At 38.7% G+C, this 14,091-nt stretch overlaps 1 long non-coding RNA gene across 1 annotated transcript in view; it reads right to left on the bottom strand.

Annotated features, from left to right (window-relative positions):
- The window catches only part of LOC127020365 (uncharacterized), a 78,732-nt gene extending 70,096 nt beyond the window's left edge, over positions 1 to 8,636 (bottom strand). The window contains exons 1-2 of the long non-coding RNA XR_007767065.1: positions 8,581 to 8,636; positions 8,350 to 8,440 (exon numbers count right to left, since the gene is read on the bottom strand). This is a non-coding gene — a long non-coding RNA (uncharacterized LOC127020365). The remainder of the gene's footprint in view (positions 1 to 8,349; positions 8,441 to 8,580) is intronic.
- Positions 8,637 to 14,091: the final 5,455 nt, after the last annotated feature.

Below are 14,091 nucleotides of genomic sequence, written 5' to 3'. Positions count from 1 at the left end.
ACATCTTTTGGATATCTGCTCTGTTTAAATTGGCAGCTGAAACCTTTATCTTATTCTCACCGAATTTCTACATAACCACAGTAATGCAAAATTAACTTTCTGCATCTAAAGACTAGCTGCCTGATCTTCCTTCTGCAGAGATAAAACTGATATGCTGCCCTTGGCTTCAGTGGCTGTAAGTCTGTGTTTCTGCAGATTGTTTCTTAAACTAGACTGCATTACATTTCATTTCAGTCCTTATTTTGTCAGGGACTTTATCTTTCAAGATGCTAAACTAACCCATGCATTTGGTTTGTTTCTTTAAAGTGGGCACTGACCCCCATTATGGCAGAAGTTTGACAGTGACAAGAGGTAATTTGAATACCTGCTCGACAACCATTTTGGAAGAGAAAATGTAACTGTTTCTCCCCCCCCATCTCTCCATAAAACAGGTAAAGAAGTGATCATGAACACAATTAAGTGTGGTACCAAGGATCATATACTCACTGATCAAGCAATTTTTTCTTTAATAATGTCTTTCACCTTCATTCACTTTAACATTGCAAACCTGCCCTGTCTTGCTGCACTAGATGTTGTGGAAACTCATTACAAAGGAACATTTGTCCTCCAAATACGTAATGCAACAATAAGCATTATTAAATACATTTGTGATACAATCTCTTCTGAGAATGATTATATACTACGCAAAGATTTTTTCCATCTATAAGAATGAGTTTAATAAAAAGTTATTAGAAAAAAGAGAGGCTGAATAATTGCTTTTTCTAGAAATAGCTCATTTATACCAAATGTCATTCTATTTACCTCAAATTCCACAATGACGCTTTGTTTGCCTCCATCTGGTTTGCATTTCTGAACACTTGTCACTATCTGCAGGTAACTATTTTAGTTACATGAAAAGATATCAAATCCACGTTAGCCACGTTTTCAAATACAATTTCAATCCTTTGAGTTATTAGAATTCTTGCAATGCTTAACCAGGATTTTAAAAGAAAATAGGAAAGAGACCGTGCGTTATTAAAAAAGTTTTCATTGAAAACTTCGAGTGCCATGAGAGTACTTTAAGAACGTACAGCCACCTGTACGTTCTTATTGACTTGAGACTTACTGATCGTTTCCTTCCTACAGCAAAAGGCCTCATCCACAGTAAAACTACTTTTCTGACTGTTCCCATAGACAACTTTAGCATGCCAAAACTACACGTTAGAATGCTGCCACAAGCCATGACTAGGATCCTACTGTAGGGTTTAGAGACGAGAGTTAATTAGGAAACCTGCCTTTTGCAGCACTGGTCTCCATTCTCAAATGCCACGTTCCATCATGAAATAAATGACCATGCCACAGTCCAGTTCAAGAATACACTGTGTTTTTCAATAAAAAGCCCTGGCCAATGTTCTAACATTGCTGCAAGAATTGGTCTCTGTTCCTAAGCTTTTCAAGGACATTTGAACACCATCTAGCAATGCAGTTATTGCTTTTAAATTAGTTACAGAAAATTTCACAACAGTTCTTGAAGGAAGTGAAATAAAAGTGTGCTAGGAATGCACTCAGAATTGGCCTTAAATAGATATAAATTGGTCTCAGCTTTGATTGAGATGAACTCCAGATTACAGATCAGCCTGAAGAACCAGGATTCATTTAGGACTAAATAATTTTACCCTTGTTTATAAAACCAAGCCAGGTAACAATGGGAACCATGTTAGAGGCTACTCACACCTGCAACAATCAAGACGAGAACAGCTCAGACACACCCTTGAGTACCCACAGGCATGATGCAATGGTCAGGTGCTATCATATCTCATCCCATCTGTGGTGTTACTGGCACGGCCCATCTGGATTTCTCCAGGCTTCTCTCTCCTGTTGAGAAATGCTATCTGAGCACAATGCAAGCATTTGCAGGGACTCATCCAGGCTGTGCAGATGTCCAGTAGCCAAGGCAGTCCTCAAGCCACAAAGCAAGCCCTGCCTGCCTCTGAACCTTGTTTGTCCCCAGCCATGCCCTGAGGTACCAAGGACTGTACCTGCTACATGCACGATGCAGCAGAAGGGCTCACAGCACACCCTTGGAAATTGCAACTGCTGCTGTCTCTGCTTTCACAGGTGAGCGTGGTAACCCCATTCCTGCCTCCTCCACTGCCCAACACTGGGTTCCGTCTTGCAGGCACCACAGAGAAAAGGGAGCAAACCCTGCCAGGGTCCAGAGCACTCACTAACGTCACCCTACTGAGGGGGGACAGCTGGGGCCACACCAGCTTTCTTGGGAAGTTTGTTTAAATCCACGCTTAGAGGAACATACTAAACTAAGACTGTTCTGTAGCCCACATGACCATCCTACATGGTCATCAAATACAGAGTTAAGTTAGTCACAAATTAAACCAGAGCATACTACTCCTGCTGGAGAGACTATAATGATTTTAGAGAAATAAATACATATTTTAAGCAGAATTTGATAATCAGGATGTGTTGGATTACTAGGATTTAATGGGTTGTCAGTGGGATCTAATAAGTTTTGAAATAGGATCTCAGATTTTGCTATAGAGACAGTTCAACCTTGACAGATCCCAAGATAATGATCTTTTAAGGGCATTATGTACTTAGCTGACACAAATAACATATTTTTATTACAGTTAGAGTCAGATTTTGTTTGGAATTCCATGATGTCAAACCTGGCATGCTCCTTTAAGGAGTCTGTACAGAAAGCACAATAGTTTTTTTTCTGTAACTCATCTAGACTTTTTTTGCTTATGTCAGTTTGACCTTGAAGAGAACATGATGTCCTTTGAGATCGTTTTTTTAAAAAAAAAAAAGTCACACTCAAGGCCAACAATTCTTTTGCTAAAGAGACCTCTGTATCTTTAGCTGGTGAAATCTGTTGCTCTATCATGCATTAAGAGGCAGTATTCCTTGTACTCCTTGTTTATAATAGAATACAGACACAATTGACCTCTGATTTCAGAAGCATCACCACTAGTACTGGAATTTTTTGTACCAGTGTTGAGAGTCTGATGAGATAGGCTGTTGAACATAGGCAAGGGGATGCAAATCTGTACAAGCTTATGTAAGGTCTGATCTTTTAGTTATTTAGATAGGATAAGAAACAAGGCTCCTGGAAGTTACTAGACAAGGTGAATAGCACACTTGATTTCAGTAAGGATATTTATGCATTACCCATTATTAAAGTATCTGCAAACTGGGGCTATTACACTAATAATCAATTGTAACTGATGTCAGTTAATTCATTACATTTGCCTCCATATAACATCTGGTGTTTTTACCGATATCGTAAGCTGTCCTTCAGATTCCATCATCCTGCAATAGTTTAGCAGATAGCTGTAAATATGTCAGCAGCCTCACTAGTATTTCACTAGATAGTTCAGTGGAATTAAACAAACAAGGCTGATAATAACGGAGATATTTTCCTACCGTTACTGTTCTAAGGAATTGGGATTGACTAGAGGAGGGGTTTAGAAAATCCGCAAGACTAAGTCTTTCCTACATGCAGTGCTGCTCAAGTGCTCACGGACACTATTTTGTTTGCCTGATCCATAAAGCATACATACAAAATTCATCAAGCTCAATAAGGATATTCATCTAAGACAGATTTATACCTCCACATAATTCTGCTGGCAGCTACTTAGTCATAGATAGTAAGGCCAAAAGGGACCATTATGGTAGTATAGTCTGACCTCCTGCATAACACAGGCCCATGAACCTCACCCGGTAATTTATGCTTCAAGACCATAATTTGTGTTTGAGTTATAGCATCTCTTTTAGAAAGATCTTCAGTCATACCTTAAATAGTCTAAGTGGAGGTTAAACCATTACATGTCTAGGTAAGTTATTCCAGGGATGAATAACCCTTACTGATAAAAGACTACCTTATCTCTAGTCTGAATTTACATAGCTTCATTTTTTGCCATTGGATTTCTCTATGCCTTTTCCAGCTGAATGTAAGAGCTATCTAGAGTTATTTTTCCCTACAAATACACTTGACTACTGTAAGTCACATCTTAACCTTCACTTGGAGAAGTTAATAGACCAAGTAGACATCTTTCAACACACAGCATGTCCTTGTACTCTAATTTTGTAGTTCTCTGCCCTTGTTCTTATTTTTAATGCATCCTTTCTGAAATTTCATACCAAAAGGGGCCACGTCAATTCTGCACCTCCAAGATGACTGTTTCTTACTTACTACATGGATGCTTATGGTAGTGAACAAACCCTCACAACCCTGTGTCCTCGTGAAACTAGGACAAATTACTTAAATAGAATAGCTTTATAACATTAGAGTAATTAAAAACATATAAGCAATTAAAGATGCATATAGATATCTTGGTATGTAAATCCCACTGACAGGATGAAAAATACCTGATCCTGGATTTAAAAACATTCAGCATTAATAGTTACTGCTTAACCTACTGCCTTCATCTATGGTGAAGTCTGATTTTTTTCAGTATCAATATAATTTTCTTTGTTTCTTTCACAACTCAGTACAGAAAAGTTTGTTGCATTTTTACTTTATCAGGATTAAGTTATATTGCCCCCAAGTCTAATACTGGACATGACTGAAGTCAGGACTCAGTTTGTTATCTAACACAAGAATTTCTTGTAACTACCCTTTACTTAACAGAAGCGAGACAAACTTCAAGTATTTTTAGAATATCCGATGTTATCTAAACTTCATATTTGGGCGTGTCATTTTTAGCTTTAGGCTGCATTTCAGTTCCCAGAACCCTAAAAAAATCCCCCTAACAACAAAACCACAAACGTTTGACATTTTTTACCCACACTTACAAAGTCAGTTTTGAGAGGAAAGAAGTTGTTTGCCAGTGAGGTCTGTATTGTTGGAAAATAAATAAATATAAACAAGTAATTAGTTCTACTTGATGCTGTTTAGAAGTGGCAGACAGCTAAATAAGCCTCAAAACTTCTGAAAGTTTATGCGTGGGAACAAGCACTCCAAACAGCACCCACTAATCCATTCCTTCACTTGAGCCAGGATCTCTTCTGTTTCTATGTCAAGATATCTCCCAGGAAACTGAAGAAAGCAGTCACTTCTCAACTCCCCGCAGATTTGTGTACCCTGCTTTCCACTTTTTCTTCCCTCTGGTTCTATTGGGGAGCTCACCGATTTCTCTTGAACTGATTATGCACTGTGTGTACATATACAAGCATTTATTTATGTACACACATAAGTGTTTGTGTATCTATTCCAGCTGAATTGGCTTTTTTTTTTTTTAAATGGGGAGGATTGAATATGCAGAAAGCCTTCCTTTGGCCTGTGCACCAGTTCTCTGCCTAGGCCAAGCCAATTACTATACCCGGCTACAGTGTTTGAGGCTCAGCGACTACTTCTGAAAAATTAGTTGTATGTGTACCTCATGACACAGGAGGCATTAGTCTCATACAAGCAGAGAGAAAAATTCAACTCAAAATTTATAAAACATTCATGCTGTCTGATTAATGACAACTGTTTGATACTGAGCTCTTCTTCACATTTTGTAACTTAGACTTCAGGATCCAAGGCGACTATATTGCATTCAGGAAAAAAAACAGCACTAGAGAATCACTGAGGACAAAGCAAAGTTATCTGACAGATGTGACATCCTTTTTCTGCAAGCTTTGGCTATCCAAACTCCTAATATGCATTGAGGCGTGTTGTCTTATTGCCTACTTTACAGCCTTAACATAATACCACATTCCAGATTCGTGGCCACCCAAGATGGTTGCTTCTTTTATTGATAAGGTGAATACTAGAGCAAATGGAGTTAGGGGATTTCTGTTCTAAGACTGAAACAATACTAGATCAAGATTCAGGGCAACTAAGTTCAAGGCTCTCATTAAAAATCTGGGTGACTTAACTACTAGCATTAACAAATTAGAAGCTAGGCACACTGTGAAGATGATATGTTTAATGAAACCCATGCCTCGGGCACCAGAGTTGGCAGGGCATTTCTTCATATTTAACGCATTGCACAACTATCACAGATTTTGGCTTTCTGCTGAAGAGTATCCCTGTATACAGGGGACTGGGAAATATATAGGGCAAAGACTTGCTCTAGTAGGTGCCTCTCCCTTTCTGAAATACAGTTTCAGCAGTGCTACTGGCAGTCCATTAGACATCTAGGTGAAACTGTAAGGAATCAGTACAAAAGAGACCTAGTCTTCCTCCGCTGTTCTGGCCCTCTCTGCGCCAGGTGAAGAAACATAAGGGTAAAGTTACTGTGGAGGTCAGCATAGCACTAGGAACTGTGTTTCCCAGCCAATGATTTAGCTGCTAGAGATCTCATTTGTATTATCTTTCTGCTACATGGTTCATTTCTCTGTAGTTTTGAGCTTGGCTTAACATTCACGTTTCCTATTCTATTATTCATTCATGCACCAAAAAAAAAAAGTGGTCAAGCCCAACATTTGGTAATCTCCACACATTTTAAAATAAAAGGGCCTAACACATCAGTACAATCTTGTTCTTGTGACTGGAAGTGGCCTGCACTCATTAGCAAGAGCAAATTTGATACTTGAGCATTTCCTTCAAAACTACCTAATATTAGAGTTCTCAGTCCTACCTATTTGTTCCATTAATCTCTTTCAAGTTAGTTGTTTTGTGCTGATAATGTCTATGTTTGTCACTTCTGCAGTTCCAAGCTTCTTTCTTTTACTGTAGGGATCTCAATGAATCTGTGTCTTTTCCAGAGTTACTGAGGAGTTTTGAAATAGAAGATAATTCAGTCATCACTTCTTTCGACTTGTGCAAAAGTTTTACCAGGTGACAGTAAAACATAAGAGCGTGACTCTTGAGTTTCCATGTGTTACATCCTACAGAATTGAGCTATTTTTACTACTAGTGGCTTGTTCTTATGCATATACATATGAAGCATTAGAAAGTAATTTCAGCTCTTACAGAAGACTTGCAGTCAGATATCAGACAATATTTTACAAAGCAGGGCAAAGTGTCATTCTTATCATTTTATTACACACAGGAAATTGAGGAGCAGAAGCAGCAGAGTGAGTCACTGGTGGAGACAGGAGGCAGGTTCATTTTTCCTGCCTGTTAGACTGATATGCAGGCCAGCAACATAAGCGGACTGAACCATGTCTTTATCTAGAGGTCTTTCAGTGCAAGTTGCACTGATACTCATAGCATGAAAACTGCTAGATGCTATGCTTTTGCAATGAGGACTTTCCTAAAGTTCAATTACTTTAACCCAAAGCTTAAAAACAAGACCCATAAAAATTACACCAAGTGGTCATATTAAAAAAAAATTAAATTTCATAACATCTAATTTTTTTAGACAAATTGTAAGAATCTATAGAAACTTACTAAATGTTAAGTCCTTCTATAAAGCTAGAGGCAACAAAAAATGTAATATAAAGCTTGACATGACAAAAAATTATTTCAAATTTCTGTAAAATTTCTTTTTAGCAAGAGAGCTTGCTTCTTATTATTATGTACTGTGAGAAGCTACATGGAAGCAACTAGATAGGCCCAGTCCTTGCTAAACTGGATAAGTAACTTTTAGGATTTACTAATGCTGTAAATAACTAAGGTTTTAGCTCACAAAGTAACACTTCCTCCAGATGTGATATGGAAACCACCAGAAGTCTGACTCATTACTATGAGTTATAAATCACAGATTAAGTCTTGATGAAAGGGGCCATGGAAGAACCCACACAGCTGAGAGATCACTGATGATACAAACAGCTGTAACATTAGTAATTCACTTCAACTACATCAAATGAATAAGAACACCAGTTTTCTGAATTACCATGTTATATTCAGGTGGTTAGATAATGAAGGTTCAATTAGAGACCTTACTTTTCAGACCTTATTTCTGTTAATAACACATAAGGCTTAAGGTTTTAGAGATGCTCTTATTTTTGAAGAACTATCAGAATGTTCCATAGAATAAGTTTGTTTTCACCACTACTTTTTTCCCCCCCCTTCTTTCAAGCACAGGCATTTCCTGAATTTTCTGTTAAATTTGTGATAAACATCGTTAAATGGACACACCTTAACTAAAAACATATGGCTTCAGAATCCTTTGCATTCTGAACCGAGTATGGAAGGGCCTAGACCAAAATAAACCAGAAGCAACCAGAAAGGTACAAGAAAAATAAAAGTAGGCTAGGTTCTTCTGAGAAGTGCAGGCAATAGTGATAAAAACTGTTTCCCTAGGAGACTTCATATATCACTGATATTCTGAGAAAAAGACATCAAGAGGATGATTAAATATGGCCCCCAATGAACAATAAATCCAAAGTACATTTATATACATTTATACATAATACTGGCTTTTTAGATAGGAGTCTTGAGTGCCTGAAGTGAGTCACTTTAAAGGATCTCTGACTTACCTTCACTCTCAGTTTTGCAGGTACTCTGTGGCAAGTCTCCCTTGCTCTGGAAAAAAATGACTTGGTTCTCAGTCCACATCTGCTGCCCTCCCTAAAAGGGGAAGGAAGGCTGTCTTAGCAATGCAGCAGGAGATTTTTAACTTACCACATTAGAGAGAAGCACCTCTGCAATATCACTCTTCTAAGTTATACTGCAACCTTTTCCCAGGCTCCTTTCACAGACCTCCTCACCTCCAAGGCACCCACATTGGCTGCACTCTCACACCAAGCCAAAAGCAGCCTCCCGTGCTCCTACAGCTTCCTCTGTGCACATGACTGGGCGAAGGCAACTCCCAGAACAGCTGAGCCTCATTGTCCTTAACAAGACTAGCTCCACGTTTCCAAGGGAGACCCAGGTGCTGAGATTGGCACTTTTATCACACCTGGGTGTGGTTAATTTAGTGACAAGCTGTGGATGCACTTAAATAAATGTTACACATGGTGCAAAGCTTTTCACCCCATCACAGACAAAGCTGACTGACATTGATACATTCAGTTATACTTGAGAGAATCTGCTTTATCTGGCAGAACATTTTACAGATGCATATACTGTAATTCAACAGGATTGCATGACTCATTTGATAATTAGTGAGAGGCCTTTTAACAGGCACAAACAAGAATCCAGGAAACAAATACCTTCCAGGAAACTTCCTTCTCACCTCCTAAGGGTTATATACCAGACTGAGGTGTGGCTGACCAGGCTGACCGTGAGCAGAAACACCTGGCAACTGCCACTACAAGGGTGCTGCAGAGCCAAATTAGAGACATTAGCAATATAAGTTAATTTCATTATATTTTGTTGTTCAGAAAGAAAAATCATATGGGAAAAAATTTAGAGTAAGAACAGGCAATAAAAATGATACCATCTGCACTTGTCAAGTATACTTTGGTTTTGATATTCACATATTCATATGCAGAATTTAAGAAGTCATGGCAATATGCATATTGTTGTTTCTAGTAGGTGTTGATTAAACTATTAGGAGCTTTAAGAGAAGGATGATCAAGTCATTACTCCTGTAACACTCTTCATCCTTGTTCAGCTACAGTATGATTGAGCAAGGAATTGACTAAGGGACCTGCTGTAAAACAATGTCCAGTGTCAAGGAAGGGAAAAAAGAAAAAAGTGTAAAATATATGCAGGCAGCTAAGGATTGTGTTAGCAAACCTCTCTAGGTTCATATTGCCTAATGACCTCATTCTTGGAATTTCAATTTCTGTCGCCCTGCAGAGTCATTGTCATAGGCAGAGCATACAGTGAGAAATAAATCCTGGACTTACTCAGGTGGATAGAAACACATACTCACACCCATTTCAGTATGGGCCACCTCTGACTTGTTCCACCTCGGGTTTGTGATGAAGTAATCCAGACTAGTTTAGCTTCTGCCATCTGCTGAAGGCTCAACATTATCTGATAGTCAAGTCAGCATTTGTAGGAAGAGGTAATAGCCTTGATTAGAAGAACAGAAAAAAAAGCTGGAAAAAAGCAGAGTAGCTTGCAGGCAGTCAGCCCATCAGCCCATGGCAGGCTGTGCAGAACACAATTTCAGACATGAAGACAGGCTGAGTGCCTGAGAAAGCATGTCTTTTTCCAAGAATATAAATCTAATAAAAACTATTAACTCTGCCCACAGATCTTGTCTCCCTTATACTCTTAGACTGTCATGGCTTCAGAAATGATCTTACAAACATCTGGGAGACACCGCTGGCAGGGACGGGTGAGTTCCAGCAATGCTGCTCCCTGCCAGGCCATCCCTCTCATTTCCCCGCCAGAAATAAAAAGATGTGCTCCCTGTAAGAGTACTTTGAAGGGAGGGTGGCCATCATGTTCACCACAATTAGAGAGAAGACTTGTAAAAAGTATGCTCTGGGATTATAAAAGAACAACCTTGCTACTTTTTATGTCTCTAGTTCAAAGATGCCAATCCTGCCTCTGTATGTTGGAATAAGGCTGATTTAGACCACAAGATACAGATTGTTACAGACAAATTGCCAACTTCAGGCCAAAGTAGCAACAAAATATAGCTTTTAAAGAGGCAGGTAGGGCTCTGCGAGAATGAATCAACCTTTCCCATTCATCCCTGACCTTTTACAGTATGTGAAAATTCAGTCAATTAAAGAAAACAAGAACTAAAAAAGCCAAACCAAAAACCCCAAACCAACCCCAAACCTCTTTTTTTACTAAACACCACAGCTGGATTTACTAAAATTATAGTTGAGACCACTGGAAAATTGCTAGGGTGATAAAACAGCTTGTATCATAACCACCACTTTCATTCTGCTGTGTGGTTTAAAAACTCATCTGATTTACTCTCTAGCATTTTTCTTGTCTGAAAAAATGTTGCTACACAATCCTTAGTGGTTAAAACTATGGCTGAGTCATTCTACTTTGCCACAGTTGACTTGTCCTTCAGAAAGCCTGCTCCCACCACACTGTTTGGAGAGTGCTTGGACATGCTTTGGCTTCTGCAGAGCCATCCCATGGAAGGAGACCGTTTATATCCCCACAGCTTGAAACCATACAGGAAGTTCTTTGGAAGCTAGGGACTAGCCAAGAAAATGCATGCGAGAAGAAGGAGTGTCTAAACACAGTAACAGCAAATGCAGCAAAGCATATTTCAGCAGTTGTTAGCCTCCTTCACATCTTGACCAGAGGGTACTCTGGACAACAGGTTGCTTCCCACACGTCTCAGCTTCCCACTTCTAGGCTCTCATTGAGAGATTATCATCTGTCTACAGCCAATTACCCATTTGACTGACTGATTATTCATATGGGAAGAAAGAACGGATGCAAGAGACCCAAGACTGGGAGAAAGGAGAGATTAAGACAAGGTTGAGGGAGAGTGTGAAATGGGTTGGAGAAAGGTGGAGAGGGAGAAAGTCTGCCAAATAAACTCACTATAACAAGATCACTTTTCATTGTCTTCCACTCCTGCTCACCAATACTGCATGGACATCCCATGCTGACTTGCAAATCCAGTAGACCCCTTTACTCCTCCTGCTTCTGTCATCACATGCTATAAATATGCCAGCTCTGAACATCAGGGACATGGCAAGTATAGCCCTGTAGATTTGCCAGGTTTTCATTGCATGTGCCACCCATGAATTAAGACCCTGATTTTCTCTCACGAATAGCAATTTCTCCCTCCCCAGCAATAAAATCTTTAGCAGTCATTGAATGTGTTCTGTCCCAAAACTCAGCATCCCCCTCATTTACTATTTGGCACCAATTGGTTTATCATGGGAGATGATGCTAAACAGTTGGTGAGATTAGTCAGACGAAAGAAAACAGCCACATCAAAACAAATATTTATTTAAAACAACCCTATGATAAAAACTATTCTTTGGCTCTCATATCCCTGGAGTAATAATAGCAGATCTTATTGAAAGTGGAAGTTCAGATATGATACAGTCTTAAATGATCAGAGAGAAGAAATCCAGCAGACTGCTCTCAGCTCATAAAAACACGACATTAAATTTAACATATTTATTGCAGCCCCCAAGGGTGCATAGTAAAAAGGTGTATTTTGTACTGTGCAAGACCTATCCCCAGCCTATTTCATTTCACTTGGGAGTCTTGTTTTCACTGGTTTTAAGTGACTTCCTTCTATCTGTGCTCAGTAAAAGAGGGAGTTATGTACAGCCTGTGTAAAAGAACAAGCCAGGTTTATTTATTTAGTAGCTTGTTCTCACTGCATAGTGAGATCTTACAATGAATATGAGTAGACTTTTTGTGGTTAAGTAAAGCTGCTCTAAGCACGTGGATGTAGGTGCTTTCCAAGGGACTCCTGGCAGCTAACATGCATGTAGCCACAGGAAAGGAGAGAAGCCCATGACCCTGTGCTGGAACAGCAATATAGCAACATTAATGGCCAGGATTTAAATGCAATTTAAAGACAGCATCTTTCCCTGGACCAAAATGGTGCAGAAGTGACTTAAAGAAATTTTTCACTCCATAACTGCCCCTTGAATTATACAAGGGACAGAAAATATAACCATGAAGATCTGGCCCAGAATACTGATAATGCCTTAAACATCTGTCATCTCTGAACACACAAAGCCCAAGCTTTATCACAACATAACTGTATGGATCCTTTGATAGCACAAGAACCAGAAGATGAAGTAAAATTTATCACATGTAAACTGTTACCAACCATTTATCACAGGTATCTTCATTTCTAAGTGCAGGCAGAAACCGTGGTGATGTTGAACATTTTGTGGCTAACCTTGGCTGCAGTTACAGTGGCAGGTACCATATACAACACTGACAATTCTGAAAGATCATTCCTGAATATTTTTCTAACAGCACCTTTTTTTATCCTGAAGTGCACAGGTGATTGCAACAATACTTTGAGATTTTTTAGGTCCATGATGTAAGCGTTGATCAACAGCTGAGAGGTAAGGTGTCAGGGGATGCCCTCACTGCCAGATAACCATCCTTGTGGAGGAAGGGCTCCTCTGTCACGCTTAGGTTTTTCGCTAGGATTTTGACAGTTCTCAGACTGTTCAAGATGAAACATGAAAATGCCAGATTATTTAAAAAAAAAAAAAGTGTTGTTTTCTAGCTTAGATGTGTGTTTTGTGCTGTCAGATATGAGCCCATAAGATGTAATAGCAGTACTAAATGCAGTCTACTATTACAATCTAAAGATTGTATTGTCATGACAATACAAAGGCAGCACATTTAAAGTTAGACAAAAAACCTTAATGCTATCATTTCCTGTTTTTTAAGTGTGTAACAATGCAATGAATTTCTCTTAATGCAGCATTTTTAGTTAGCATCTTTTTAATCCCAAGTATTCTGTGAATGTAAAATCATTCAAAACCTAAAATTGCCAATACTTTAGATTCTATAAATTTAGAAATATTTAGGCTTATGTAGGGAAAAAAAATTAATACTAAGTCCCCACCTTTTTCTCTTCCCTCCAGTACCCCTCAAAACAATTTATTAACAGCACATATAAGAATAGTAGTTTATAACAGAAAAAACCCAAGCTTGATAAAAGATAAGTATAGCACAAGAAGAAACATTCACTTAGTCCCTAAGGAACTGAATAGTTTTATCTATAATAAAGATTTGTCAGGGAAAAACCTAACTATATTTTCTTTGTTGTGGTTCATATTGAGTTTCATTCCTGTGAGCCAGGTGGTACATAAAGATGCAAAAATCAGATTTTTCAGATAAGCCACAAAGCAATAGAAATTAAGGCTATGGCAGATGAATTATCTCAAACCCAGGAAAAAGACTACTAAGAAAAAAAATAAAGAACTAAAATGTTGATTATTTTCCTGATATGATGTCAGGATAATATTGGTATGCAACTAAGCCCTAGAGCTCAGGAATCCATCTGTACTCTGGGATCAATCGGTTCTAATACAATGAAAAGCAAACTGTGGAAGGCATCCAAGGCAGACCTCAGTTGCTATAGATGCTTTGACTATATTTCAGTAGGGTATCCATTGTCTTTACCCAGCTTCTATGAAAATTTGACTGTGAGATCAAATCTATCCTAATATTTAATCTATGTGAAATGAGTTCATCCAAAAGCTGAAGCAAACAGGTACAATGCCACTGTTTCCCAGAAATTGAGATATTGGCTTTGTAGCTCCACATTTGTAGAGAATGTTTAGCAAAACTGCTAAGAAGAAGGGTAAGCAAAGGCAGTTCTTCACCATCTTTACACAAACACATACCTATCACAATGA

The sequence above is a fragment of the Gymnogyps californianus genome, chromosome 10 (genome assembly GCF_018139145.2).
Source record: "Gymnogyps californianus isolate 813 chromosome 10, ASM1813914v2, whole genome shotgun sequence".
In the NCBI taxonomy this organism is placed as follows: Eukaryota; Metazoa; Chordata; class Aves; order Accipitriformes; family Cathartidae; genus Gymnogyps; species Gymnogyps californianus.
Note: the sequence above shows the minus strand (reverse complement) of the source record. Positions and strands in the feature narration are given on the sequence as shown.